The sequence below is a fragment of the Gallus gallus genome, chromosome 19 (assembly GCF_016699485.2).
Source record: "Gallus gallus isolate bGalGal1 chromosome 19, bGalGal1.mat.broiler.GRCg7b, whole genome shotgun sequence".
In the NCBI taxonomy this organism is placed as follows: Eukaryota; Metazoa; Chordata; class Aves; order Galliformes; family Phasianidae; genus Gallus; species Gallus gallus.
Window position 1 is genome coordinate 10,146,031 of NC_052550.1, and position 27,812 is coordinate 10,173,842.

The window sequence follows — 27,812 nt, forward strand, 5'->3', positions numbered from 1 at the left end:
ATTATATATTCCCGAAGAATTCACTTCGGATAGTAAGAGTAGCCAAGCACTTCTTGGGCCAGCACACAAACCCCGCTGCTGCCTGCACCACCGCGCGCGAGTTATTCTTAACAAATACACTGAATTCCATCTTTAAAAGAATTGCAACATTTTTTAGCACTTACTTGCCTAGAAAGAAGGCTGCTGAACCTTTGCCATTTAATGGCTAGTAGTCATCTCCAAACTGACAGCCGAACACACATTTCTTACTTTTGCTGCCCTTCTTAACTGTCCCCAGATGTGCTCAGCCATTGATCACAGCCCCTCCCTTCCCAGACACCATCTCACAAGTATAAATGATCTATGCAGCTTTAACCTTTTATCCCAAGTCAGCAGTTCAAAAGCACTTGGAAGGACAGAGCTCTTTACCACCACTGACCTCAACACTGCAGCAGGTTTGCACAGCAGACACTGATGCTGACATGCTGCACCATAAGAAGGTTAATGCAATATAAGAAGTGTTTGGTTTTTTTTTTAAACAAAGATGTGGCACAAGTTTCATTTCCATCTCTGCTCAATACGCAGACTTGGGTCAGACACAGGAGGAGAAAGATGGAACACATGGTCAGTGCTGTCCAGGTCATGGACTATCACAGAATCCTTAGACTTGGAAGGGACTTTAAAGGTCATCTAATCCAACTCCCCTGCAATGAACAGGGCATCTACAGCTAGATCAGGTTGCCCAAAACCTGATTATAGAGGACTACCTTGATTACATAGGACTTCTGGCAGAAGACCCACGAAACCTGACTCAGATACCTATATTTGAACTACTTTCCCCACTACTTGTTTAGAGATCATTCATCCTTCCCTCTTCCCAAGGGATTATCTGTAAACAGAGGTTATCCGTAACAGTTCCTGGTATGCTGCAGGTGGACCTCTCTGTAACCAGAGGGACAGAGAGGTCTAAGGGCAGAAGGCTCTAAAGAAGCAGATTGTTAGAGCTAGCACAGACTGCAGAACAAATCTTACTGGGACTCCCTTGCTTCAGCCAGGTCACAGAACGACGCTTAGCAACAAAATTCATAGAACCAGTCAAATTCAGTTTTATCTTGGGCTGTTATGAGTAAAAGCCAAGTAGCGAATGTTAAGTTTTATTGAATTATTCCTCCTACTGCATCCATTGCGTGCACACATCCTGCTGATACATGGGAATGTATGAAGGAAATTAAAAAAAAAAAAAGGCAATTTCCCTGCAAGGCAGGTTTTCCTACACTCAAAGCTATATGCTCATCACACTGAGCTTTAATTAACCAGGATGTTTTAGTCAGAAAAAATAAGCTACTGTGCCATTAAAAGCCATGTTGATGTTCACATACATTCTTCTCCTTATTTTATATTCAGCAGCAGGATAGCAGAGATAGAAGCATGCGTGCAATTCCCTCTAGCCATCAGCTTCCTTCAGAAAGTTAAGGCTGTGATGAGTCATAAGCAGGCAGTTAGAACAAAACAGAGATGCTACATTTCAAAAAATAAGAGCTTAACCCTTGAACTTTTCAAGCAATGCTGTCACAACACACAAGCAGAGTGAAGACTCTCCATCCGCTCACAGCTGCGCACCAGGGCTTGGCTGGTCCCATCTGCACCACTCCCACTCCGGCCATTCACTCAGTCCAACCTCCAGCTGCCTCACAGCCTCGACCTATTTCTCTGTTAAAGGCAGAATTTGCTGATGCTCTGCATTCCTCCTCTCCTTCCAGAGCAGTGAGTGCTGGGACCCACAGGAGGAGACATCTGCAGACACCCACCCATCCCTACAGCCTGTGCAAGGTTCACTGTGTCCATGAGCCATATTCCCCAGGTGCTTTGATGCTGATCCCCTGGCTGCTGAAGCTAAAGTGCCCCCAGACAACAGGCAGCAGAGATAGAAGGTCGTGTTCCCTACCAAACTGACCTGACATGAAGCCTGCTTGTGGGCATAAGCACAAAACTAGAAATAATTTTGGCCAGGCCCATCCTGAAGACATGGGCAGAAATCACCCCATCACCCTCTGCTATAGCTGAGGTCCCAAAACACTCTTACATGGGGGAAGGAGGGAATGCCTCTAGGGAGAGGCAATGGCTGGTATCTCTGCTTGAGATCTGCTTGCCTCATGTTCACTTGAACTGTTCTAGAGAAGGGTAAGGAAAGAAAGAAAAAAGGAAAAAAAAAAGAAGTAAAGGTAAACTTCCCAGGCATAGAGGACAGAACAATAGGAGAGAAAATGGCTTTGCTTCCTGGAAACTGGCTGCAAAATAAAGCCTCTAAAGCAACAGTAAAAATCATTAACATTATCACCAGCCTTTATGCAAGTCAGCCATTCTGAGTTGCTTTATTAATTTTCCATTAAACTCATTTCTACTGAAACCTATTATTCACTGCTAAGACCAAGCTACTACCCCACTACAGCAACATTAACCTCCATAAAATAATTAAAGGATGGGTTTTCAGCAGGAGACCTTATGTGTCACCTCTTTGGAACTTAACGTGTCTTTCAGTGGCCTTGAATATAATGAGATGTTCAAATATAGAAAGTTGAGTTACTGCATTCTCTGTTGAGACATCTATGCAGCCAGAAACATCCAACTTCTCAACTGTGTTACTTATAATTTACTTCTGACCCTGGGTAGTCGAGAGCAATCTTTAAGGAAGCTATCCTTTTAATCTGCTTTCTATATCAGCCTTTAATTACTCTTACAAATTTGCAGATGTACAAATTAAAGGACCATAAGTCAGCTCTTCTCCTTTGAACCACAACATCTCACAGGAAGGCATTTTTTAGCCTTCTTCATACTCAAATGAGAAGAGATCCTTGTCTCAGCACTTGTTCTTTTCTCCTTATAACATCTCTTTATTTTCAATTAACTGCTCTAAGCTCAGAAGTTCTTCCTATTATAATACTTCATCCACCACCTGAACATGCTGGTCCATGTTCTCAAGCAGTAACACGTTTACTTTCTTACAGCAACTCACACAAGTGTTCAAGGAAACACAAGAGTTATACCAGGAAACGCACCATTCCTTCACCTTGGGCACAAGTGCTGTTAATAGACCCACGGTTTTAGCCCTGCTGTCTGTAAGAGCAGCAAAGAAACAAGCTGCTGCTCTTAGTCACACTAAACTGCATCGAGCACTCCCATAAATTAAAAGAGATACAACTTCAGTGCATTATTAAAATGAAATGTTTTATGCAACAGTTAAGACTGTGTGATAAACCCAAAGACTATTAAATGAAATCAATCCTAATTAATGCTACCTCATTCCATTGAGCCAGTGCTCCCCCCACCACTCCTGCAGAGCTCCATCCCTCAGTCTGGGCCATCTCTTGGATCACAGCCCAGCACTGCACCTCCTGAGAGGCAGAGGGGCACAGAGGCACATGTGAGACAGAGCTATGGGACAGCTGGTGGCAGAAGGCTGGCATATGAGGTGGTTTTAAAGCTAAAGGACATGCTGATTGAGAGCATTGTGCCTACTTGTTCCTGCCCAGTTCCACAGGCAGAAGCGCAGCAGCCCGGCACAGCAGCTCTGTGTGGCAATGGGTGGGTGGTGACAGACCCAGAGAGCGTAGCTGCAAGTCTCTGAGAGGACGCCTCGCTTCCTGGGGCCTCTGCACAAGTGAGCTCCTGCTGAGAGAATTTGCCAAGAAGCTCCATCGCCGGGAGCAGGAAGGGACGGAGCGCGTGGCATCGCCTGGCTGAGCAGCACCCAGCTCCTGCCTTACCTGGCCTTGGCCACAGCTCCTTTGAGTCCTGCCCTCCTCAGAGCAGTGTCTGGCCATCGACTGCCTTCCAGTGGCACCAAGCACAGAACACTGACACCCCCAGATCAGCAGCACAGGGTCATCACACACTCTTAAGATCACTGAAAAGGAGAATGATTTCCTTGTGTGGACCACAGCAGAGAGATCTTCCAAGGTCAGTTCCACATCAGCAGAGCGTGTCAGGAGGAACACTGCGTAACTGGAGCGCTTCCTGCAGACCTGCAGTGACTGGATTACAAGCAATTATCATAAAACCACTGCAGAGGTAGAACAAACGATTGCAGCCTTTGGTTCTTGAAGATATGTTGAAAGTCTGCATTAACCTGTAATGCTTCTAAAATAAAGCACTTAGCACTGCCTTAGCAAAATTATACAGCTCATTTCATAGAAGAAAATTCATGTCGCAGTGGATAAGAAGCACAGATAGAAAAATGATTTAAAAGAAATACCTTGCTAATGACAAGACATTTTTTTGACGAGCGGCCTTATAAAGAAGCAGTCTGAAGTAAAACTGCATCCTTCATGAAGCATCAAATACACTGGAAAATAAACCAAATCTTCCATGCTGCCATGCCCTATTAAAATGATGTTCTGGAAAATTGCTCGATGCTCGCAGGTACACGCACAGGGCTGCAGGCACCGCAAGCGCCTGCTGCCGGGAAGGCACCAGGGGGGTTGGCTTCACCTCTCCCCACACAGAGGAGCCCTGAGGTGCACAGGGCCAGGACCCCACCACGGGGCACCCCCACACACTGAGGCTGCCATACCTCAGCGCCTGCCCCCCAGCACAGCAGGTTTTTGTTAAACTATTGTGCAGAACATTTGTTTTCTTCAAAACTGTATTTCTTTTGCAGCCATTCATTTAAATGGATTCCACTGTGCCTGTTTTATGCCTCTCTTCATTCCAGCAGAGACTAAATTAAGCTTTGAAGTTCAGTGAGAAGCCCTATCGGTGTAAGACTTCAACTCTATTTCCTGAATTCTGGGGGATTAAAGAAGGGGAAGTGCAAGAGAAAAGAAACCACTCTTCTCTTTGTTTACTACAGCTTGATCCTGAAATTACTGACTTTGAGAATAAACTTAGTGCACAGCTTTATGCATTATTCATATATACTAAAACATGTAAATAGAGTTTTCAAAGGTTAATTAAAACTCCTTTCCTACGCAGGTCACAATTACTTAGTATTTTGACACAATAACTTCCATCATTAATATTAAATAGCATAGAGGGGGAAAAGCGACCTAAAAAGAGCACGCGCTCTTCTCCATATCAAACGTGCTCGCATCACCCAGAGATCTGGCAGCCTACAAACACACTGCAGGTTTTCCAGAAAGGAAGGGAGAGGGTAAGTGTTTTAATTTCACACAAAACCATGTAGCTGCCAAACTGCCATTGATTACGTATGTAGTCTGTAAAAATTCTTACTCACAGGGATTCTCCTAGCATAGCAACGCTCCAAGGGGATCAAACATTAAATACAGTAGTATTTTAGGTCTCAAGAATAATGACGTATGAGGTAATCGCACATCTACTTCCCTTCCCAGCGTAGATACTTCAGGCAGCCAGATGCACAGGACTTGCTTTGCACCCACAGCTTCCCAGAGTGGCCTTCCTCCATCACTTCTACCTTGAGGCCACATGAGCCAGCTTCTGCCTGCAGCAGGACCAGACCCAGCACCTCCGGCAGCACTGAGCTGAGCAGCGCAGCTGGCACCAGCTGGCTACACACACTCAGAGCAGCCTGCTTCACCTACAGGGAGTTACTTAACCCAGAGTCTACTCTTATCCTGTAAGCCCCTCATCTTTAAGCCAAAGGTCCCTGTGGCAACTCACATAGCAGAAAACACCTTGGAGCATTAGTGGTGCAACGTGCTGGGAGGAAGATACTGTGAAGGTCCTTGCTTGTAATCACCTTGGCTAGAAGGGTTTTCTGGGAGATTACATAAAATTAAAATTAAGCATGACTAATTTTCAACTTCCACTGTGAAATCTAATGGGCATTTTCTAACTCATTCTATCTACAGCAGCTTAGTTCTCACCAGCTCTCCCTGATATGCATAAAAGAAAACCATGCCAAGTGGGTAAGAGAGAGGTCAACAACTTGCTAGTAAAATCTCAGCAGCTTGCAAGGGTGAGTAGGTTAGTGAACACTGAATGCAAGAGTGTTTCCTGCTGCATGCAGGCAAGCCAGGGCAAAAAGAGAAGCAGGGTAATAATGGGGGGGCTGTGCAACTTACCTTGTCCCTACAGACCCTGACATGGGTAGGGTGGTTCCCAATACCAAATAGTTCCACAATAGAGAAAAAAGTCACTAGGTTTTCACAGAAACTAAAATAAGTTGCTTTCTCAAATGGGATTGCAACAAATGAACCAAAGCGAAATCAACCCTAAACAACTCATCAGGATATATCAGTCTTTTTCATGCCTTGATATACAAATTCAAAACTATTCTCAACACATAACACCCCTGCAAACTCTATGCTCTTTGGTCAAAATACGATATTACCCACCACTGTTGTGATAAAATTTCCTTACCAGAAGTAGAAACAGGCCTGGGCTTTAAGGAAACATTCATTTCTTCTTACGTTCATTAAGAAAGGAGAAAGACAAGGAGTTCTGCATTGGACAACTATTTACTAGTGATGAACAAGATTAATCCTAATTGTTAGGGACAGAAATCCCATTAGGCTATCCAGGCCAGCCTTTTGGTAGCGCTGGATATTCCCTTGACTTCCAGGTAATTATCCAGTGCTGTGTTGAGGCCATCACTGAGCTTTGTCTTGATGCAGCACCTCAAGCTAATTGTATTGCTAAGGAATGCTGATACATCCCATGGCCTGGAGCTGCAAATACTGGGAAGGCATCACAGGAAACCTCATTTCCAATAAGCCTTTACTAGAAGCAGTTTCACTGTGGACAACTTGAACAACAACAAACAGAACAGTTACTACAAGTTGGATTTGTTCTGTGGCAGATGTGAAGAACTGCCATCCAAAGAACAGCAAAGGCAACCAATCCTGCCTGCCCTATGGCCAGCTCCATATCCCTCCAGGGAAGGAGGAAGGGGAAGATGCATACTGCATGGTATTCTCTGGGATCATGAGAAAGATCCCTGCCTTACACCATAACCCAGTACCAGTGCACTTCTGCTAAATCAGAAGAACAGAAATGCTTCATTTGGTCACATTGAGATACACTGAGCACAAATACAGCAAAGAGAAAATTGCAGTCATTGGCAAATATGCAAATTACCTCTCATCAATCCATGCAGAGGGGAATTTCAGAACAACTTGTTTCCACAACATTTTATGAAAACTGATGTTGGATTTGTACTTAACCAACTTCCAACAATAACACAGGCCTGCATCAGTGCTGAGAAATGCACTGAAAAGTCACGCAGTACCAGAAGGTAAAAATTTGGCCGATCCCAGAGATTTTATCTGTGCTGAGAGCAGAATAAAGCCTTGTGTTGTTTCTTTTTTAAGGAAGGAGAATGAAAAATGAGACCGGCTTTTATTTAACTAATCTAAGAATTAATTAAAATAAAGATTAGCTGTCAGTTGTGAGCATCAACAAACACATTATACTAATTAAGGGCTTATTACATTATTTTTCTGCTAGAATGCAATATTGATTATAAATCCTTGGAATGGAACAAGCTGAATATTTGAGCAAATTCAGTAACAACTGTTTTCTTACAAATGCAGCCATTATTGTTCATTTCAAGGGGGGGTCTGTGGGTGAGCTCCAGGTACAGGCAGGGCTCAGCACTGCGGTTCCAATAGGTGACTCCAGCACATGGAGCAGCGATGGGGCTGAGCCGGTACAAGGGAACATGCACAGATAACAGCAGCACCCAGAGATTCGCTCTCTTCTGTTTCTGGGTTCCACAGCTACAACTTAGAGCTGAGGCCCTGGAGCTCTGAGTTTATGACTCAAAAAGGCACATTCCAACCAGCCTGCTGAAAGTCACACCACGCAAAAAGAAGTTAATTCCACTTGTTTTGCAGCGTGTGGCAGGAAACCTCTCCATGCTGACCCTGGACAACTCTCCTGTGCCACAACAGCATGATTTGGGCTATCTGCCCATGAGGATCAGCACTGCTGACAGCACAGAGCAGCCTTCCTCTCCCAGCGGGCCTGGCTCCAGGTCTTAAAGCAGTCAGTGCACATTTACATTAAGGAAAGTAGTACGCACGTGTCTATAAATAATTTTCAGCATATCAGCAACACACAGAAAACTCAGAGGGCAGCAAAAGGATTTGATAGTGCCTACATCTCAAAACATTCCTTCTTTCTTTGGTTTCAGTTTCTGCATTATTTATGCAGACTTAAAAACTACTACATTTACCAGCCCTCATTACAGGCTTTTAAATTAAGCAAGTACCCGTAAGGGGGAAATGGATGGAAATTAATAGAACAATACTACAAAGCACTAGATGGATTGGCTTGTTCCACCTGAGCTACACATGAAGTACACAGGTAATTTTAAGCACACCACAAAGACCGTAGGAGTGGATTTTTGGATCCAGTCCCACAGCTGACACGCTGCCTCCCAGCTTCAGCCTAGCAGCTGCACACACACCCAACCTCACAGCAGGGACCTGCAGGGTCGCAGCCCTACTGTGCTGTGTGCAGTGAGGGCACAGCCCCATGTTGCAATGAGGGCTGCAGCACAACCAGCCCTGTGCAGCCACAGGTGACAGAAGGCACCAGGGAAAAGAGGGAGCCTGAGGAGGGACTGAGAGAAGAGACAGTCAAAGGGTGCCAAAGAACCTGCTTTCAAGTTACAGAAACAGACATCAATGCAGAAGGTTGAAAGCTAGGCCGTCAGGTCACATCCACAAAGCTGAAATTCCAGCTGAGTTTACAGCGAACAGCTCTGCTGTGTTACTGTGTGCTTACTCTTATGAAAAGTCACAAAAAGAGAGCAAGCAGGTTTTCAGTAATTTGTCTCAACGTAGGCTTTAAACTCTCAATTTATCTCTGCCGTTGCCAACATTTAGCTTAATCTGTTGCTCTCTTTCTCACTGCTAAGAATCCCAGAAGGAATTAATATGCATAAAGAATCAAATTTCAATTAACGCAGGCTCTTGATAATTTCTCCAATACATAAGAAATATTTTAACTTGCTGTTTTCCCATTGCCAAGCCTCTGGAGAGAATGCTTCTATGTATCTATTTTTTAAGCCAGTTGGTATTTATCACCCAGCGTGGCTGTGTCAATGCCATGAAGGCTTGCAAGCAGTGCCTGCACCCTTTGCCTTTCCAGAAGTAAATATTTCAATTAAAATGAGGTGCAATTTAAATGTTAGCATAAGGTTTCCAAGCAGATTAAATAACGCCCAGCTGCATGATGTCTCATTCTTGTCTGGTTCAAGATTTTGAAGAACATCTAACATCAACCAAACACATTTCACATTCCTTCAGCACACCACCACTACTACAGCTAACACCAAGATAAACATGAAAAATGCAGATTTCTCTCTTCACCAAAGAAGGAGGAAACAACACGTATGGAACATTTAAGCAGGTACACTGCACTCCTAGCAGCGCTGGGGCAGGCACAGCAGCAGGCTGTGCAGGATGCCAGCCAGGCCCAGCACACAGCGCTGGCTCCAGGACGGCTGCAGCAAGCTCAGAATGCTGTACACAGAATGAATGCCTCCCGACCCGGGGGCACTCAGCAGCCAGAACCACCTGTCAACACAGGCAGCACCAGCAAAAGGCATTTGCCCCAAGACAGACAAATTTAGAATGAATTATTCTTATTTTAAATTTTTTTACAAAGCCATTAGGAAGCTTGTTATGCTCCTCTCCTTAAATGTCTGCTCTGGCCAAACACTTTTCCAGAGCCAAAAACCAAGTGAGTGAGAATGTTTTCCTTACCAGGTGGAGGCTCGATAAACCTGTAGGAGCTGGCAGTCCTGCAGCTGCTGATCGTTCCCATCCAGTCAGGGGACCCCTCCATCACCATCTGCCCTGGGGTGAGCAGACAACGCATAGCAGAAGCCCCTCTCAGAGCCCTCCACACCACGACCGCACTGCTCGCAGGGCCCAGCACTGCTTTCCCTCAGCAACACAGTGCCAGTGATCAGGGCAGAGCCAGGCCCGCTGAGAGGAGGGAATCGGCCCACCTCCTCCTCACCTGTTCCTAACCACTGATTGGGAACAGGTGAGACACTTCTGAGACACAGCTGGGGCCTCTCTAAGCTAATTTGGTTAACGCTGGTGGGAAAGAGAAGAAGCACTCCTTCGATGACCTGTGAACAGGAGGGTGTGTCAGTTTTTTGGCATGATCTTAGTAACAGTAACTCATGCTGATACTGCATTATGAAGGCTCTATGGCCTTTTTGGGAAAGACCAGGCACCAAGCTTCGTTGTGGTAAGGGTGAGCCTTCAGGATAGAAGGGAAGTCCTGACAGGAAGCTCACCTAAAGCACAGCAACTGGTCTGTGATCCTCAGCACAAAACCAAATCACAACGATGCAGGCTGGGAGGCAGGGCCCAATGGGGTGAGGAGCTGAGCTGTGTGGCCTGCCAGGCTCCACCGGGCCTGAACCTACCACACAGTGGGGCATTGGGACCTGGCAGCTCCCAGCACCAGCCTGCTTCTAGCTGCAATGTAAACAGATGTAGCCCTGGCTGAGGGAAAGAAAACATGCCAATTTAGTTAATAAGACCAGGCAGAGCTTTCTCATATTGCCTCATTTTCTCCCAAATTAAAAAGAGCCTTTTGAATGTACTCATCATTGAACAATGTTTTCTGAGAAGTCAGTCTAGAAATAACCGTGCTGCTATCTGACAAGCTGACAGATAAGGGACCATTCAGTCTCTTTCCAGCACTGGTACGTGCTTTGCATTTCTCCTTTGTGCTGTTAACTCACTAATCCCCTATATGTGCACTCCAGTCAGATTTCTTCCCTGCTGTTTTCCTCATAAGTGGTGCTTTGTATCTTTAATCTGTTTATTGCCCAAAATAAAGAAAACGAGACTATAAACAAAAGGTCATGCTTGTCCTCTTCAGCTTTCAGAAATATATATTTTTTAAATCTTTAAAATGCAATTCCAACTGTTGTTGAGGAAGCTGCTTTACAATATTACATTCTTCCTCTATTAAACCTTTACTATTAGGCCTTTTGATTTTGATGTGGAGAGGGGCAAAAATTATTTTCCTCATCAGCTGACATTTTTAGAGGAATATGATATTTTCTCCTGGTAAGAATGGGACTCCAAACTGTGCTCATGGTTGTGGAGGAGATCGGAATGCTGCTGCTGCAAGCTGCTGCCCCAGGTGGCTGAGAGCATTTGCTGCACCTGGTAGCTCTGGGACAAGGTGCAGCCCTGTCTCCTGACAAGAATCAGGAGATTTTAAATCTTTTTCACTAAATTTGTATCTGTATATTATCTGTATATCCACACCAAAGCCAACGGACCTCTTAGCAGTGCATGAGTTACACACAAATGTAAACATTAGGCTGAGAGAGCTGGGGCTGTACAGCCCGGAGAAGAGAAGGTGCTCAAGTGACCTGACAGCAGCCTTTCAGCATCTGAAGGGGAGCTATGGGAAAAAGAACCGGACAGACTCTTTAGCAGAGTCTGTGGTGACAGAACAAGGGGAAAAGGTTTCAAGCTTTAAGAGAGTAGACTGAGGTGGGATATAAGGAAATAGTCTTTTACAGTGAGGGCAGTGAGGCCCTGAACAGGTTGCCCAGAGATGTGGTTGATGCCCCATCCCTGGAGACTTTCTAGGCCAGGCTGGGTCAGGCCCTGGGCAACCTGATTTAGCTGTGCATGTCCCTGCTCATTGCAGGGGAGCTGGACTAAATGATCTTTAAAGGTCCCTTCCAACTCCAAGGATTCTATGATTCTATGACGACCAGAACGTTTTTCATTACCATAGTGTTCATTATCCCCTATCTGTACAGAGCTTAGACTTGGGGTAATACAGCCAGGAGTCATCCTGTCAACACCTGAATGAAATAACTTTTAATGAAAGCTTTAAGTGGTTTTTAAAAGTCTTGAGTGTCTCTGGCAATCAATAAAGCAAGCTTGTTGGAACTGTGGAAAGACTCCAACCACAGGAGATGATCGGGCTGGATTTCCTACAAGTCAGGCACGTGCACTTCAAATATCCCGTCATCTGTAAATAGATTTTGGGAAGAAGCCAGAAAGCTTACAAAAGGATGACTCCATTAGTCCAAAGGTGCCATGAAACTCCATTTTCACCATGGTAAGTGCAAAGGTGCAGCCAGTGATCGTTAAAGGGTAGAAGAGGTATTTGGAAACACATCTAAAGAATACTCCAGAGAAAGAAATCTCCAGCTTGAGAGCCGTACTAAGGCATTAATGGAACTAAACTAATGTAACAGTCACTAAGAGGCAACATCAAAGAAACAAGAACACAGCCTGACCTTTTTGGGACTGAAAATGGTCTATTTTTTTTTTTCCCTTCTGAATTTGACTTTAAACAAAAAGTCCATTGATAGCTCTGCTTTGGCTTCTATCAGCTTTTTGCTCTCCAGAAGTTTCATCTGGCAATTTTAAACTTTACTTGGTGCTTCCGTACATCTTAGCACAGTTTTCATAATGAATCCTAACAGAAATTTCTGCGAAGAAAGTCTGATACAGAAATTGAAAGGCTGCAGAACCTGGGCAGCAGTCTCGCTCTCTGAGGAGACAAACCCTCCCTTGGGGCGCTCTGCTGCACACCATGCCTGGCCATCCGCCATCCCTGGGCCTTGGCTTCAGCCCCTGATGAATGCCTGCATAGCAGCAAGCCCTGGGGTGGCAGCTGGGGGTGTGGGCAGGGGCTCTGCTGGATGCACAGAAGGGCAAATTGAGGGGAAGGTGCTGTACTGGAGCAGCACAGATTTCAGGAAATGTTTCCTGATAATTGGGTTAGGAAGAGACAGTATCACAGGCAGTATAGTTGATACCTCTTTCAAAAGTATCACACAGAAGAAAGGGGAAAACCTACGTATACCAAAACACAGGATAAATTTAGTATGTCAGTTCAGTTGCTATTTTTGAAGATGATAATCAATTGAGAATAGTTAATCATTTTTGTGTTAATATACCTGCCCCTTGAAATTAGAAATCTGTGATGGACCCTTGTCATCAAGCTGTAACTTGAATTTACCTATCTGGACCTTGCCCACAGTCCATTGCATAGAGATAAACCTCTGCTGTCCCCCAGCCAGCAACCCCTGTGTTTCTGTGTGGGGCAGCCCTGCTTACTTATTACACTATCTACTTACAGTTCTCTCCTAGATCCCAGTGTATGTCTTGTTTTGGCACTGGGAAGGGAAGCAAACTATTTATAAATGTTAATCCCAATTGCAGATGCTCAGCCTTTTAAGATCTGCTCCCAAAGACTTCCCTTGTAAACAAAGTTTTCCCATGTTTCACCTGTGTATAAATCAAATTCACATTTTTACCTACATACACACAAGGCTGTATAAGCATTATCTGTTTTTAGTTTTGATACTGTCCATGGTGCAAAGTGTTTAACTTCTAGTTTGAAATTAACATTAAGTAATAGTATAAGGCATTGTTCTTTGTTGGCTTTGTGTGAAACAGAAACGAGAATGAAAAAGGCTGTGTTAAATTATTACATATGCCATATGTCATACATAATGATGTTACAGAGGGGCAGAAAACAAATATTCATGGAAATGACATGTGCTTGTGTACTTTGTTTAATATCCCATCCAAGCCCACCAGAGCAATTAGACCCAGCTGCCAGAGGACAGATGGTAATTTTCATTTTGCAAGGATTAGTGTATTGGCCATGGGGCAAGTTTCAAGGACCCTGTTTTCCTTGAGCTTTAGAACAAGATCTAGAAGCAGTGAAACATTAAACAACTTTCTGTGTAACAAAGATGCCTCAGAATTTTTATTTTTATTTTTTTTTAAGTCAGAAGGGCTTTGCACCATGCAGTACCTAATTTACTGCAAAATAGTCTTGGTACTCTGAGCTGAATTTTGCATCAATCCAAAAGCTACTCGTGCCTCCGTTAAGGTCCGCTGTGAACATGTCAAGGGATTGTGCAAGATCAGCTCTGTTTGCTCCTCTGCTCTGAATGAGGACAGTCCCAGCTTTCTGCCAGCAGACCTGGGCTGGGTTTGCACTCTGACCAACATTTGCAGCACACGGGCCCACTGTCAGCCTCACAGCTGCACTGCTTCTGCAGTCAGCCGAGACCAGAGAGCATCATTAGCGCATGATTGCTGTGATGCATGTTAAACATCTGCTTGAAAACAGCACTTTCATTTCTCCAGTCTTTGCTTTCTCAGTGTAACAACTATTTAGAGTAAATATTAGCTGTTCCCATCTAGTATTTCTTAGTGCAGGAATAAGTTTATGTTAACATACTCCCCAAACCACTTGCCCCTTCCAGTCAGTGCATCAGCACCAAGCCTGAAACCAATAGCAGCAATGGGAGAATACAGCAGAGAACATCTGTATCTTTAAGCAGGTTGTCATAAAACAAGGTCCTCGAGCACATAGCATTTGGTCTCTGAAGCGCTAGCTCTCCATTAGACAGAGGCCATGCCTGCACCACAAGGCAGCTCTGATACAGGCATCAGCCTCAGGAGATGCAGTACTTGTAGAGACAGACTTGTGTTTGAGTAGGGTTGTCTAAAGACTGGCAAAAACAGGGATGCAGTTTTACATGGAAAAGCCTTACCGGGTAGAACAGATGTCTATTAATATCCACTGGCTGCTAAGCTCTGTGGGCAAGTAATAGTGTAACAACTGCTAAAACAACAACTAGAAGAATTTGTAACCACCTTGAAGAAGGGATTATCAATATTTTGGCTGTTTTAAGATTCAGTACAGACCAGGTCACCTTCCTATTCGTATTTTGCCCCGTCACTGATGGGAGAGAGAATGTCTCAGCACTTGAAACAGTGAAACAGTTCAGCACCATCAGCTTAACAGAGATGAGCTGTGTTGTCACAAGTAGTGTTGTCTCTAAGAATGCCCTGACATACACATATTGCAATGCTTTGGGCTGAATGTGAGCCCAGAGGATTACTGAGCAATAGAAGCAGGAGAGACAGCAGTTAAAAAAAAAAAAAAAAAAAAAGCTCCATAGAGCCATGGGTGTCACCACCCTGCAGACAGCTCAGGCTGGCCAGGGTGATCCCAGGACACACGCCTCCAAAGGCTGTCAGAGATCTCAGTCTTAAGGCAAACAACACACTCTGCTGAACTCAGCCAAATGCAGTCGCCATGGCCAAATTCTCAGTTGATCTAGATCAGCCATGAATTTGGCAGAAACACATTAACTCCTGGGAACCTCTTCATACAAATGATGCCAAGGAAGCTAAGAATATTGTCACTAGGCCGCAAAACTATTTTGGCCTTGGCTAAAAGTCAGGTTTTAGCAGGTGACTGTCACAGGCATTCTCCAGAACTGGTCTTTCCAGAACCATCAAAGGCAACTGCAGTGCGAGAACAAAGTCTTTGAGGATTGAAGGAAATTTTACTTAAACCAATGAAACTCTTCTTAAATTCAGCCCTTTCTCAGGTCTACAAATTACAGTAATTGGGAGAAAAAAGATCAAAGCTATTAAATATTCATTTCAGTGAGTAACAGTTTCTAGCTTCTTGCAGACCGAGTGAAAGAAGGAAAAAGCAGGGACCTATCTTTATATTGCCCTCCAGAAGCATAATTCCTGTGTGCGGTCCTCTTAACATTATATATAATATAATATATATATCTCCTAATTTACCTCCTCAGTGGGGTGGAAGGAATGAAAACAGAAAAAAGAAAAAAAAAGCTTATTTTTGCTTTGGCAGAGTCTAACAATTGTCTAGTTATCTAGCAATCAGTCCCAAATCTTCTCTGCCCTGCAAACATGCAATATCAGGCTACATGCTTAATTAGGTGAGGTGGTGGTGACTCATGAATTAGGATCACCAGCACCAGAAAAGCAATCCAGTAGCCATCATTTTACTCTTTATTGAGACTATTCTGCCATCCACTACTTCCATACAATTAAATTTATTATGGTGAATTGGAGTGCAAAATTGCCCTCTTCATATACATTGTTGTTAAATTAGTTTATAATTAATACTAACATATTGTGCTTATAGCATTTACTATGCTTGATGGTTCCATCAGCATAACCTTATTGTGATCTACAGCAATAAGACTAAAAATTAAAATGGTATTACTCACTTTTAAAGAGCCACTGACAAGTTCTACCCACATTTACAAGCATCTCGTCAATCACATTTAGCCACATCCATTAACTCCATTAACGTTTCCACAGAGCCTCTCTGTTCTGCTTTCCCTGTGTACAGAGAGAAGCAGAAAAGCCTGCTGGGAAGGGTTGAGGCAAACAGGACCACGATTGGTAGCCAGCTCCCACAGGAAAAAGCCCAGCTCTGTTGGGAGCACAGGGGAACTCATGCCAACAGCATCCTCAGCTCTGGAGCTCTCCTGTGCAGCTCAGCAGGACAGGGGACCACACCTCCTTCTGGTTCTTATGCACACCTGGGTTTACTGCCCACGGAGGTGCACCAGGTGCTGCTGTGCACTAGGGGTTGCTCCTCGTCTCAGCTCCCAAGAATACTCTCCTTCAGAAGCTCTTGGAAGTTAGGGATCTCACAGCACAGCAGTTCTGAAAATGGAAGCAGCAGCATTATTCTGATGAGTTCTGACCACAGTGCCTGTTCTGCTAGTTACTGGAAAAGAGGGAGGATTTAAAAGATGGATGTTGAGGAAAATTCCTGGGCTCTGAGTGTAAGAAGCACTTTTTTGTGGCTAGCCAGTAGCTAAGAGGTGAAATGAAAGTCTCTGTCCATCATAAATGGACATCAAGTTCCTCAAAGTGCTCCGAAAGCAATCAGACATAGCCCTGATGTCTAGATGAATGTATTACTGTGGGCTGCCATATTTACTGAATTCAGGCGTTAAAAAATACAGAAAGGCTTTGCAATGCCTCCTGGGCTCACATCAGTCACAAAAAGAGTATAGAAAAGGTGCAAACCAAAAATGAGCCAAGTTTCTCCCACAGACATCAGGGAATACCTTTCCCTCCCACATCTGGCTGTTCAAGCATATGAGATAGCAGGAGAAAATAGTTTTAGCAGTTGTCTGTGAGCTGCATGGAGCAATGCATGCCTCAAACAACTGCAAAAGATGTTTTTGCACCTCCTCAGACCCAACAAAATGGAGAAATAATTCCTCTGTTGGAATTATATCCAGAGTCTATTCCCAGTGCACAGCCTTAGAGCCAGAGCTGCGATTTAGCCCTTGGTTAGAGAGAATATTTTATACTTCAGCTTCACACAGGCTGAGTGCGGAATCCACCATAAATAGGTAGCTTAACACTAAAATTACTTTTAGAAATGAAGCCTTCCATTTTTCATATGGAAAAGGAAGTCCATTTGAATACTAATAGCATTCATCTTTCTGTACAAGCAGCGTGTCAGATTTGCAGTGGTACAGAAGAGCAGTGTGGGAGGAGGGTTGGATGTGGCCGCAATTCTAACGGTTCCGTAATTCTGCAGTTTAAAAGTTACTGGAATGTTTCAGAGCATAATGCCCAACAATTTGCATCCTGGGTACCTTCCATACGAACAGAAGGACTGCTAAAGGTCAGGCACCTCAGCGTTAATGCTCATGCCCTTTTCTCCAATTAGTGGCGCAGTTAAGTTCTGATGAGATCAAATCTTTGACAGAGCAGAATTATGGTAATGTTCATGTGCAGTCTTATCCAGTACAGCTCTCATTTCCATGGGCTTAGACAGGGAAAGAAAGTTCCATTAATTATGTTATGGAAGGTGATACTCTTCCTTCAGTTCTAAGAATACATTTGAGCACTACATATAAATCCTGTGAAAAGAAAGTAGAAAAAGAAAGCTCAAAAGCAGCAACAAGGATCTAAGAAGTCCTATCACAGTTCCAGCTACAGTTTAGTGCTGATTATAATTCTGTGCTTCTAGACATAAATGAAGGAAACCAGATGAAGTCTGAGGGACTGTTTCTACATGCATCACTTACAAAGGTGCCTGCAGCAGCTGAAGATCCAGCCTTGTTTGCAGGAGTCGTGGTTTCAGCAGTGTATGTTGCCTATGATTTGACAGTGTATAAAATGCATTCAAACGCCCTCCCATTTCCTCACAGGAAGGACAGTTTAACATCAGCAGCAGGCATACTCTGCACCAAGGTAAAGCCTCCTCCCCAGGAGGACGGAGCAGCACAATGCACACAAGGGTGGGGGGCAAAGCCCTGTGCCTCCTACAGGTTGCTATGTCCCTGGGTAGGGCCTCACGCATACTGCTGCCAGCAGCCTGTGCCCAGCCAGAAAGTCTTCAAGAGCACATGGCTGGGGTGCTGCATGCAGCTGAGGCTTCACCTGCAGGCTGTGATAACAGCCAGGTGTTGGTCAGGCCCCTGATGTGTCAGTGCACCTCCTTAATGGCTGCCCAGCCAAAAAGCCCCAAACCAACCAACCAATCTAGCAAGCAAACAAAACAGAAGTGTTATTTTTAATTACTGTTTCTGTAAGGGAGGACTAGAACTATTTCACCCACTTCCATACCTGGTTTGAGGATCTATCAATAAATGTCTACATGCAGTTTTGAGAAATTCAAATGAAAGGCAGCACAAACAAGCACAAACCTCTTATAAAGTGGCCCAGAGTTCCGTGACCAAGCTGAAGCCTACTGAAAGTCCCCACATTTCTACTTTTAAGTCATAGAGGCACTTTTGTGGACCGCATCCTCTGTCTCTGTCCTAATTCACGAAACGATGAGATTTCTGAAAGGGTTCAGCTCATTATTTCACCCAGAATGCGAAGTGGACAGCAAGAAAGCTCAGAGAAAACTCTTTCCATTAGTACTGTTGGGCTAACCCAGTGCTGAGAGAAAACACTGTATGCTCTTCCTGAACAAGTTTTGTTGTCATACGTTGCACAACCGTGGTGACTTCCCTACACAAAACCATAGCTCCAGAACACTTCTGTTAGTCCAGAATGGAAGAAGAAAGAGAAGCTCTGTGGAGCTTCTCGTTGGTGTTCTCAGCCACATGGACTGGGTGGTCACCAGGATGAGGACAGCGCTTGGCTCCACTGCAGCACTGGTCAGGCAGCATGCGGCCACCACTCCTGTGGCCAAGACAGCTCCAGAGGGGCCGAGCAGTCCCATGCCCAACCATGGCTGCTCTCAGAGCCCCCATCTGTGACAAGCACCGGGAGAGAAAATGCTGAGTGACAGAAAGCTTTTTTCATCACACCCAGTGCAGCCCTCTTGTCATTCAAAATCTTTGCAGGCAGAAAACATATAATTTCCCACTTCCTGAGCATAAAACTGGAAGGTAGGCTCTCCCAGTACCTGCATCTTTGCTATTAGCTTGCTGTTTTTACACAGCCCCTCCTCACACCAAAGGATTCAGGCTGTGCATTGCTCATGCCTAGATCCTAACCGCTATTCAGTAATTGCAGAGCTGGGAATGAAAACATTACTCAGCTCACCATGACTGATGCCTCCCCACCAATGGAGAAAACGCATGGCAAGCACCCTCAGCTCGCACATTTAGACGTGCAACTGGTTCTGACAAACAAGGTGACCCTGTCCCTGAAGTGCCTCCGTGTAGGCAGTTAGTTGGTGGCCAGAGGTGTTTAAGAGGATTCTGGTTACTTGAGCAGAGTTTGATCAGCACTGCTGAAAAAAATGTGCTCTGACATCTGCATAAGGATTTCTGGGAAAAAAAAAAAAAAAAAAAAAGAACAAATGGAAATGTGATTTGAACACAGGCATACAAAGATTTAGGACTGCTACCGAACACATGATAGTGTATGACTGCACTTCAGCAGTCTCTTTTTGTTGGTGCCCAAAACATGCTAGAGCATCCTTGTTCCCCATAAATCAAAGCCACACAATGCCTACTGTGCCACATGATTAAGAGTGTAGGCCTTTTTGCCAAGAGAAGGCACTAACGACATATCTAAATAATTAGATAGCATCGCGGGGTGGCTGCTGCCTCACTGTCCTTGCAGCTGAGAAGTTCAGAAGTGCAGGAAAAATATTAGAGGTAAGTACGCCTCACTGGGGGTTAGGAAATAAAGATTAGGATTTTATTTGTGCCATTAATAAGGAGCAGTTTTCAGCATTTTGCTGTGTGCACAGTGCCAGGTAGATTTTAAAAAGTAGGACTTCAGCTGTGATATGCTTGCAGGCAGTGGAAAAGAGAACAAACTCATAACTCAAACAAACCTAAGTATTAAATTACAACTTTACTTAATCACAAAATCATAGAATCATGGAATGGCTTTGCTTGGAAGGCACCCCAAGGACCACCAAGTTCCAACCCCCCTGCCACAGGCAGGGCCACCAACCTCCATACCTGGTACACTTAATGTCATCTCAGAAAATTAGATGGATGCACAGAAAAGAGTTTTGCAAAGTATTCACATTCTGATGACAAAGCAGGGCTTGCTTAACACAGCACAAATTGTGTATCAGCGTACTGACTTCTTAAATCCCCCTGCTTGAGGGTTCTGAGCTTTGCAAGGCCACTGATGGGCAGTGACTTGGTGCACTCACTCCCCAGGTCTCGGGGACATCAGCTCCATACAGTGCCGCAGGCTGGTGCCAGGGCAGGGCAGCACTGCACAGCGCCTCGGCACAGCCATAGAACTGTGCCTCCACTGAGAGTCCCACCCTGCTAAGCAGCTCCCAGCCTGACAGCTTCTTGTCCTTGGCCCCGCTGGTGTCCTCTGGGGATGTTGGCTTCATGCTGAAGGCCAGTTTGGCTCTGGAGCAACCAAAGAGTTTGCAGGAAGTGCCGCGCTAAGTCACCCTCCTCTGAGCCAGTTTTATTAATGTGCCCTGGAAGTGGCCAATTACATCCCATACACCACTGCTGCTTTTTATCCCTTTTCCCTCCAGTTCTTGATTTTTTTAGATATGTGTCTTGATAAAGCCCTGACTCAGCAGACTCTGAAAGATTAAACATACAAACAGTCCTAATGGCTGATGCTAAATTCAGGCACATATCAGTGGGGAGCAGGGACAGATTTACTCATAGGGCGGCAGTGAGGGGGAGACCAGGCCCTTGTCACGGTGTGTTAAATTGGTTCAATAAAAGGCGAGCCATTAGCTCATATATTTGCACTGCTCAGCGTCAGCCTTCATTGATCCTTGGCTACTTGCAAGGCTGGAGTTTTACATATTCAATTGTCAGGGGAGAACATTTAAACAGAAGCTGGGAATACAGTAAGGACAAGAAAACAGCTGAGTATGTTAAACTGGGGCTGATCCAAAAGCCACGTGCTATCTATATTCCCAGATGGTTATTACATGTATAGAGATAGCATTTAAATGTGAAAAGTTGCACTCCATTTAGGAAACAGCCACCAAAATCTTAGAAGTTTCATAACCTGTCATGTTGAACAAAAGGACACATGTATATCTCCAATATGGAAGAAGTCAGAGCAGGCAAGCGCTGTATCTAGACACCAAGAGCAATAATCTTCTTTCATAACTTACTATTGCAAATGTGCACCCTTTCTTGGAGGGCAGCTTTATTCTTTCACTGCTTGATTTATTATCAGAAATTACCTTGCCCAGTGTTAAGTACCAAAGCTTCCTTTCCAAGCCATACCCAGCACAAAAAATGTTTTAAATGTGCACATTTTAAAAAGGGAAGAAACAAAGACAGAGAAACATTGGCCAGGTATTATTGTAAGAAGCAACTGCAAGGAGAATCAAAAACAGACAAATTATTTTTACTTCTAGGCAGCAAGCCTTGAAGCAACAAAGAGAAAAACAGTTCGATTCATTTCTGCTAGGAGAGATCAATACCACCAACACCAACTAAAGCAGATCCTTTTCTCTCATGATCCATCGCAGGGCTGAACACTACTCCCTGTGCTGTGCAGATCCAAGCACTGCTCCCATCTGCTATGGTGGCTGCCACAGGGCCAACGTGCAGCCAGGACCCATTGGCATCTTCCTGCCTGTCTCCTTCTTGCTTCTGCTTTGCCTTAGCTCACCACTCAGAAACACAGCTGGGTTTCTGCAGAAGCAGTTGGTTTGGTCCTGGTCATGCAAAAGGTAACTGGATTCTTTTTTTTTTCCCCCCCAAGATACACACAAAAATCTTCTTCCCCTTCTGAACCTACAGATTCCTATCACCTACAAATCCCACTTTTGCTCACGCCATGTAAAGAATTTACACTCATTTGCTGAACGTGTCTTGCAGTCACTTGACAGATTAAGCTATGTCCCACTCTGGCTGCTCATAGATACCTTCCACAGTCACAACAGAGACACTTGTACATGTCCAGGTCTGTGCCAGACTTAATACATTAATTGGAACTGATGGGGTGGAGGTTGCAGGAGGTGAATTCATTGCTCTCTGCATGAAGGCTGCTGATCAAATGAGAACTGATCTGACTTCAGAGTGTCTGGCTTTAAAGTGGCTAGCAACGTTTTGTTAAAGGAAGAGACATCTCATATTTAATGCCATCCATCTTTCAAAAATGAACAAATACTTGTAATTAAATTAATTATGATAATCATACAGGTGTCTCATGTGTGTCATAAGTTGGGTTTTGATTTTCAATACATTGCCTACTAAAAGGAAAGAGTATATTCCTTTGTTCTGCACTGCTTTCAACTGGAAGGACAGTGAATAATTAATTACAGCAATGTTACGGGCCTGTAAATTACTCTAAGAAAATGACAGGTTCTCCCTGTGGCTCCCCTCCTGCTCTCCTGCAAGGCCAGCACTGGCCTGGGCAAGGCTCCAAGGAGGGTCTCCACTGCCATGAGAGGAGGAGGGAGTGGGAATGGTCTCATCAGTAAAGTCTTCTTAAACCTCACAAGAAACACCAAGCAGCACTGGTTCCAGTGTACCAGTACCTGGGGGTAGAAGCTGCAACTTCCACTGCAAAAGCTTTTCCACAGCTTTAGTGCAGGTTCTTCCAGTTAAGAATAAAGCATTACATATCCCTTTGAATTTAACTTAGACAAATTCATGCTGCTCTTCACAGCTAAGCCTTACTGAGCAGTGAAAGCTGTGCATTCATCATGTATTAAAGTATTCCACATGCATCTGTGAAAGAAAAGGTATAAAAGCTCTCTCTGCCCACCCCTCTCAGTGCAGACACTTCACGGGTTTCTGCAAATAGGACACTGACTGATGGTTCTTCTCTAATGAGAATTTTGTCTAAACCAGGACAGCTGTTGAAGTCCCTGCCAAAGAGGACTTCTGCAAGAGTGGATAAAACACAAAGGAAACCGAATCGGATCTGCGTGCAGACATTCCCAGAAATAAAACCTTAGAAGTCAGTGCTGAACCTGTTACCCTGCAGAAGGATGATGGAGGATATTTTTAAAAGCCTTTTGGAAGAGGCTGTTAGAGCAAGGCAACTGGAAAATAAGCAGCATGCTAACATGCTACAACTTCAATATAGATGTGAGAGGCTCTCCCTTCAGCTGCTCGTTCTGTGGCCCTGCAGAGCTCCTGCTGCCCGCCCAGCTCTCGCACTGTGCCGGGGCCAGCCTCCAGGAGCAGTAGCAGCATAAGAAAGCAGCCAACAATGCTGGAGTGTTTCCCATAGAGTTTCTGCTGCCTTTTCCTAAGAAAGTTGCAGCTCAAAGCTGCATCAGTAGCTTGAGAAAGTGGGAGAAGCAACAAAAGGGACCTTCAGTTAAAACACCCCAGATCTGAAGCAATTATTGAGCTATGAAAGAAAATAAGTGGCTTTTAATTGATGCTGGAATTGCACAGTGTCCTTACATTGCTCAGCTTTAATTTCCAAATTAAGAAGTCTCTCTTCTTAACAGTCACTCACAGCGCCTGTCACCTTGTGTTAGTCCCAAAGGTGCCCTGTAGCCACATTCTCTATTTGTCAGTAATAGCTGGACTCCTTCAAAGAAAGATCTCAGGTCAGAAGAAGCTCATGAAAAAGTTTAACGGTACACTCAGTGATGACAACTGACACGAGGATTTACATTTTGCATTTACATTAATGCCAGATGAGTTCATTACGATTCATCTAACAAGAATGGATGCCAAAGGACTAAGCAACGATCATGCTATCACAACTGTACCATAGTCCTGTTTCTGCAGTTTTGGTGCCTTTCCTGCTTCCTACAGAAGGGAGGAAGTGGTCACTACCACAGGCAGGGTGGCTCTGTTGTCCTGTTGCCATCCTGACCGAAGTACATTTTTGTGAGTCCTTCGGAATTTATCTGTGAATGCACAGCTTAAATTCTTTCCAATTTGTATCTCTCCAGAAACCAAAATGTCATTCCAGGTCCTTTTCCAATTGTTGATTTTGCTGAAGTACAACTGTTTGTTTTTCTTTTTTTTTGGGGGGTGGGGGTGAGTTGGAGGGGGGAGGCTGTATTTAATAGCAAAAAATATATATTATGGAGATGTAAACGTTGGGCACAGATGGAACTGAACCAGACATTTTTTTTTTTCTCATTCACATTGGGACATTCCTCTGATATTGATCATCTTTCTTAGAACACGAACAGGTCTGACAGTACTGGGGGTGACAGCCCGCCATCAGTGCCTGTTGCCAATGACTCTGGTGAAGTTAAAGGATGTGGCCTCAAATTGTTGCATGAGCACATTTTGAAACATATCTGACAAAAAGCCTTTCCTCATAATACCTGTAACCGTGATTCTGTTCCACATCAAGCTATGTTATTTTGATTTCTTAACGCTGCTTTAAACCCCGTCGTCAGGAAGAGCTAATAACAGCTTGGAAAAATTAATATGTATGTTCAAAGGAAACATTCCATTGTTTCCATGGATACCAGTGCAGAATCCCTTCTGCGATATGCACTCCTTCAAAATGTTTAATCAGCAGCAAGAACAAAAAATCCCACCAAATACCTGTAAAGCAGAGAATGAGCTTAAAAAAATCTTATTAGATCACCCGATGTTTCTCAGGTTCCTGCAATAATCCAGAATGTGACAGTGGTGCTGCTGTTTTGTTTTTTTGGTTTCTTGTTTGCCTCACAATACTCAATGCTGCATTGTCTTCGAATGAACTTGGGAAGGCGCGGTCACTTCCCTGCTGCCAGCCCTTTGGGGTTGCTCATGGTTGAGCGGGTTTCCAAGCTGACATTGCCGCAGGTTCCCATCAGGCAGGCTGTGCTGCACGTCACTGCTGGTGGGAGCCGGGAGAGAAGCGGAGCCCCATGAGGCTGTTCCCACTGGGGCAGTGTCTGAGGGGCTGACATCTGGAGCCACCTCATCACAGACTGGAAGAAAACAAGAAGCCATCCAGGAGCATATTGCCCTGAATGTGCTGTAGCAGAGGCCCCACGAAGGCAGAGCTGGGTTGCATTCCCAGCAAGAACAGGTCACTCCCAGCTTTGTTTAATGCTGGCAGAAAGTCCCATTCTGTGGGCAGGAGTGTACAGCAGAAACATTCAAGCTGCGAAAGCATCACTCCTGAAGAACTGAAAGACACTTGAAGAGGAAAAAGGTTTTGCTCTCCCATTGTTTCAATCAGATGCTACACTGTCCCTTCCCTCACAGGCCATAGTGCCCAGTGCTGCTAACATTGCTGTCTTCTTTCCAGATGGAGCTCACACTACGAGCTGAGGAGGGATGGTTTCTGGCACAAAGCAAGCACAGAGTGACATGGCAGCCACTGCCCAGCAGCCACGACACTGCCCAGGAGGGGGGAGCCTGGAGGAGATCCACATTACACCCTGCCTCCCAGCACCAGCCTCCCTGCTCCAGCACTGCCATGCATCTGTGAAACATCCTGGTGTCAGTGATAGGAACTGTAGGAGTTAAGCGTTATCTAAGAGAAAATCTTGCAATTCCGTTACAGTTATCTCAATTAAATCAGGTCCTGGAGTGCACTCAGTTATTCTGACAGTGGTGAATTTCAAAATTAATTTGATTTCCTTCTGCTGGGCAATGTTTCCCCACAGGCTGGCAGGTGCTCAGGGCTGGCAGCTCCCTGCTTCTGGCTGGCATTTCCCACCCGCACTGGGACACACAACACGGCACAGCACACACACAGCCCCCACTGCCTCCTGTGCTGCCTCTCTGGGGAGAGACACACACCTCCCAGCACACAGCCCTTGGTGACACCTCAGCACAGCCCCATCAGCTGTGTCAGTTGCACACAGACAACAGCATGCGACAGGTGGCTGACTCACAGTGAAACACTACTCCAAACTGTGAGATACTGCAGCTCTTAGCTCCCCATTGAGGTGAAGATGGTTAGTAAAATTTAGTGATATGAAAGCCATTACTGTATCCAGCAGAAACAATCCTTCTGAGACATTCAGAATAGCAAAAGGTTAAATTAAAACTTCCCTGCTACTAGATAATCAGGTGATGGCCAGTCACGGCTCTGTTATCACACTGTGCATGTTTAAATTAGAGCAGCAGAGCAGACTTTATATATATAGCATGAAGATATTATAATACATGCAGCCTCTTCCCTCTCCAAATGACCTTCTTTCCCACATCTAACTTACTCTGAAACTGTTAGAGCTCAATTCAAAGCTCACTGAGGAAAACATGTTTTTCATATCAGAAAATGGGTTTCAGACGGTCCTGCGGTGCTTATCTGTGACTGCTGGCAAAGCACTGGCTAATGCTTGGTGATCAGCTGGAAAGTGACACAGCTGTTAGTTACAGAGGACAGGTACCATTCGTGACACAGATATGACACCATCAACCAATGCAATGAGCAAAGGCTTTGAAAACTGGAGAAGGGCCAATCCTGAAACATCTCTGCTCCACACCGTAAGTGCAGCTCAGTGTGACAAACTGAAGCTATGCCACCAAAAACACAATGCAGGGAGACAAGTAGGGCTGCACAGCTGCCAAGTGGCTGAAGCAGAGGCTGCAGTGAGCATCCTGCAGGGACAACCCTGCCTTCCCTCTCTTTACTGTGTAGCCATCAGCTTCTGCAGCCCATGGCTGTGCATCAGCATCTGCACTGAATGTGCATTGTAGCTCATGTGCAAATTTCATAGACCTAACACATGAACAGAACCCAAGAAATGCAGATATTTACATACTGATGATGCAGAGCAGCCGTGTGCATTGCTGCTTGCACTGGCACAGCTGAATGGGCAGATCCAGCACCACAGGGCAGCACGGCCCAGCCCTGGTGGCCCATAGCAGCAGAAACAGCCACCTCACTGCCTGCTGAGCACCAATTTGGCTGAGATTCCAGCCCATGGCACAGCACTGTCTGAAGATTTCCTAACCCCAGCATGGGAGCTGAACAGTGTCAATAAACAATTAACATGCTCCCAACCAAGCAATTAAATCAATGGCAAGCAGGGAATTCAGGCAGACAAAACAAACACTGTATTAACTACAAAAATTGCTGTACATAAGTACTACAAGAAAAAAAAAAAACAGCAAAGAAAAAGATGAGGCTGTTTGATTCACACTTGTTTCTGGAGTGGTCCATGCCAACCCAGTACTTGGAGCAAACACTCTGAGCCCTGCACTGCCCTGAGGGTCCACGCTCAGCACTTCAGCTGAAGTGATCCCCGCTGAGCAGCTGCTGTGTGTGGCCTCCTGACCACTGTCCCCTGGTGCTGAGCACAATGAGCACAGCCATGTCTCCCCATGGGCCAACCCCACAGCTGCCACTGGATTACCACAGGGGTTGGCTGCATGGGAGCACTGGAAACCTCCACAGGTAGCACTAAAGGGAAAGCGCCCTGCCTCACCCCTGGAGCTCTCCCATCATTTTCTGCCCTCAGCATAGCAGAGTATTTACACGTGGGCACAAGTGAGTCTTTGTGAATCTGGGTCAGCATCTCACTGTTTTCTATGTGTCTCATGTTTAATTACAAGTCATATTGCACATCCTGCCTGAACTAGTGAGAACAGCTGCTTAGCTTGGAAAATTCAGAATCCATACACTCATAATGCAAGATAAAATAAGTTTCATTTCACCTGGAGCTGACATGGAGCCTAGAGAAAGAGTGTATCCATGGCATGGGCTGTTTGATCCCTGATTTGCTGGCTGTTGTATCACGTCCTCTCAGGAGAT

At 44.9% G+C, this 27,812-nt stretch overlaps 1 protein-coding gene across 1 annotated transcript in view; it reads right to left on the minus strand.

Moving 5' to 3' along the window:
• XAF1 (XIAP associated factor 1) overlaps positions 1-27,812 on the minus strand; it is a 205,585-nt gene that overhangs the window by 91,579 nt on the left and 86,194 nt on the right. The gene's annotated exons all lie outside the window — the stretch shown is intronic.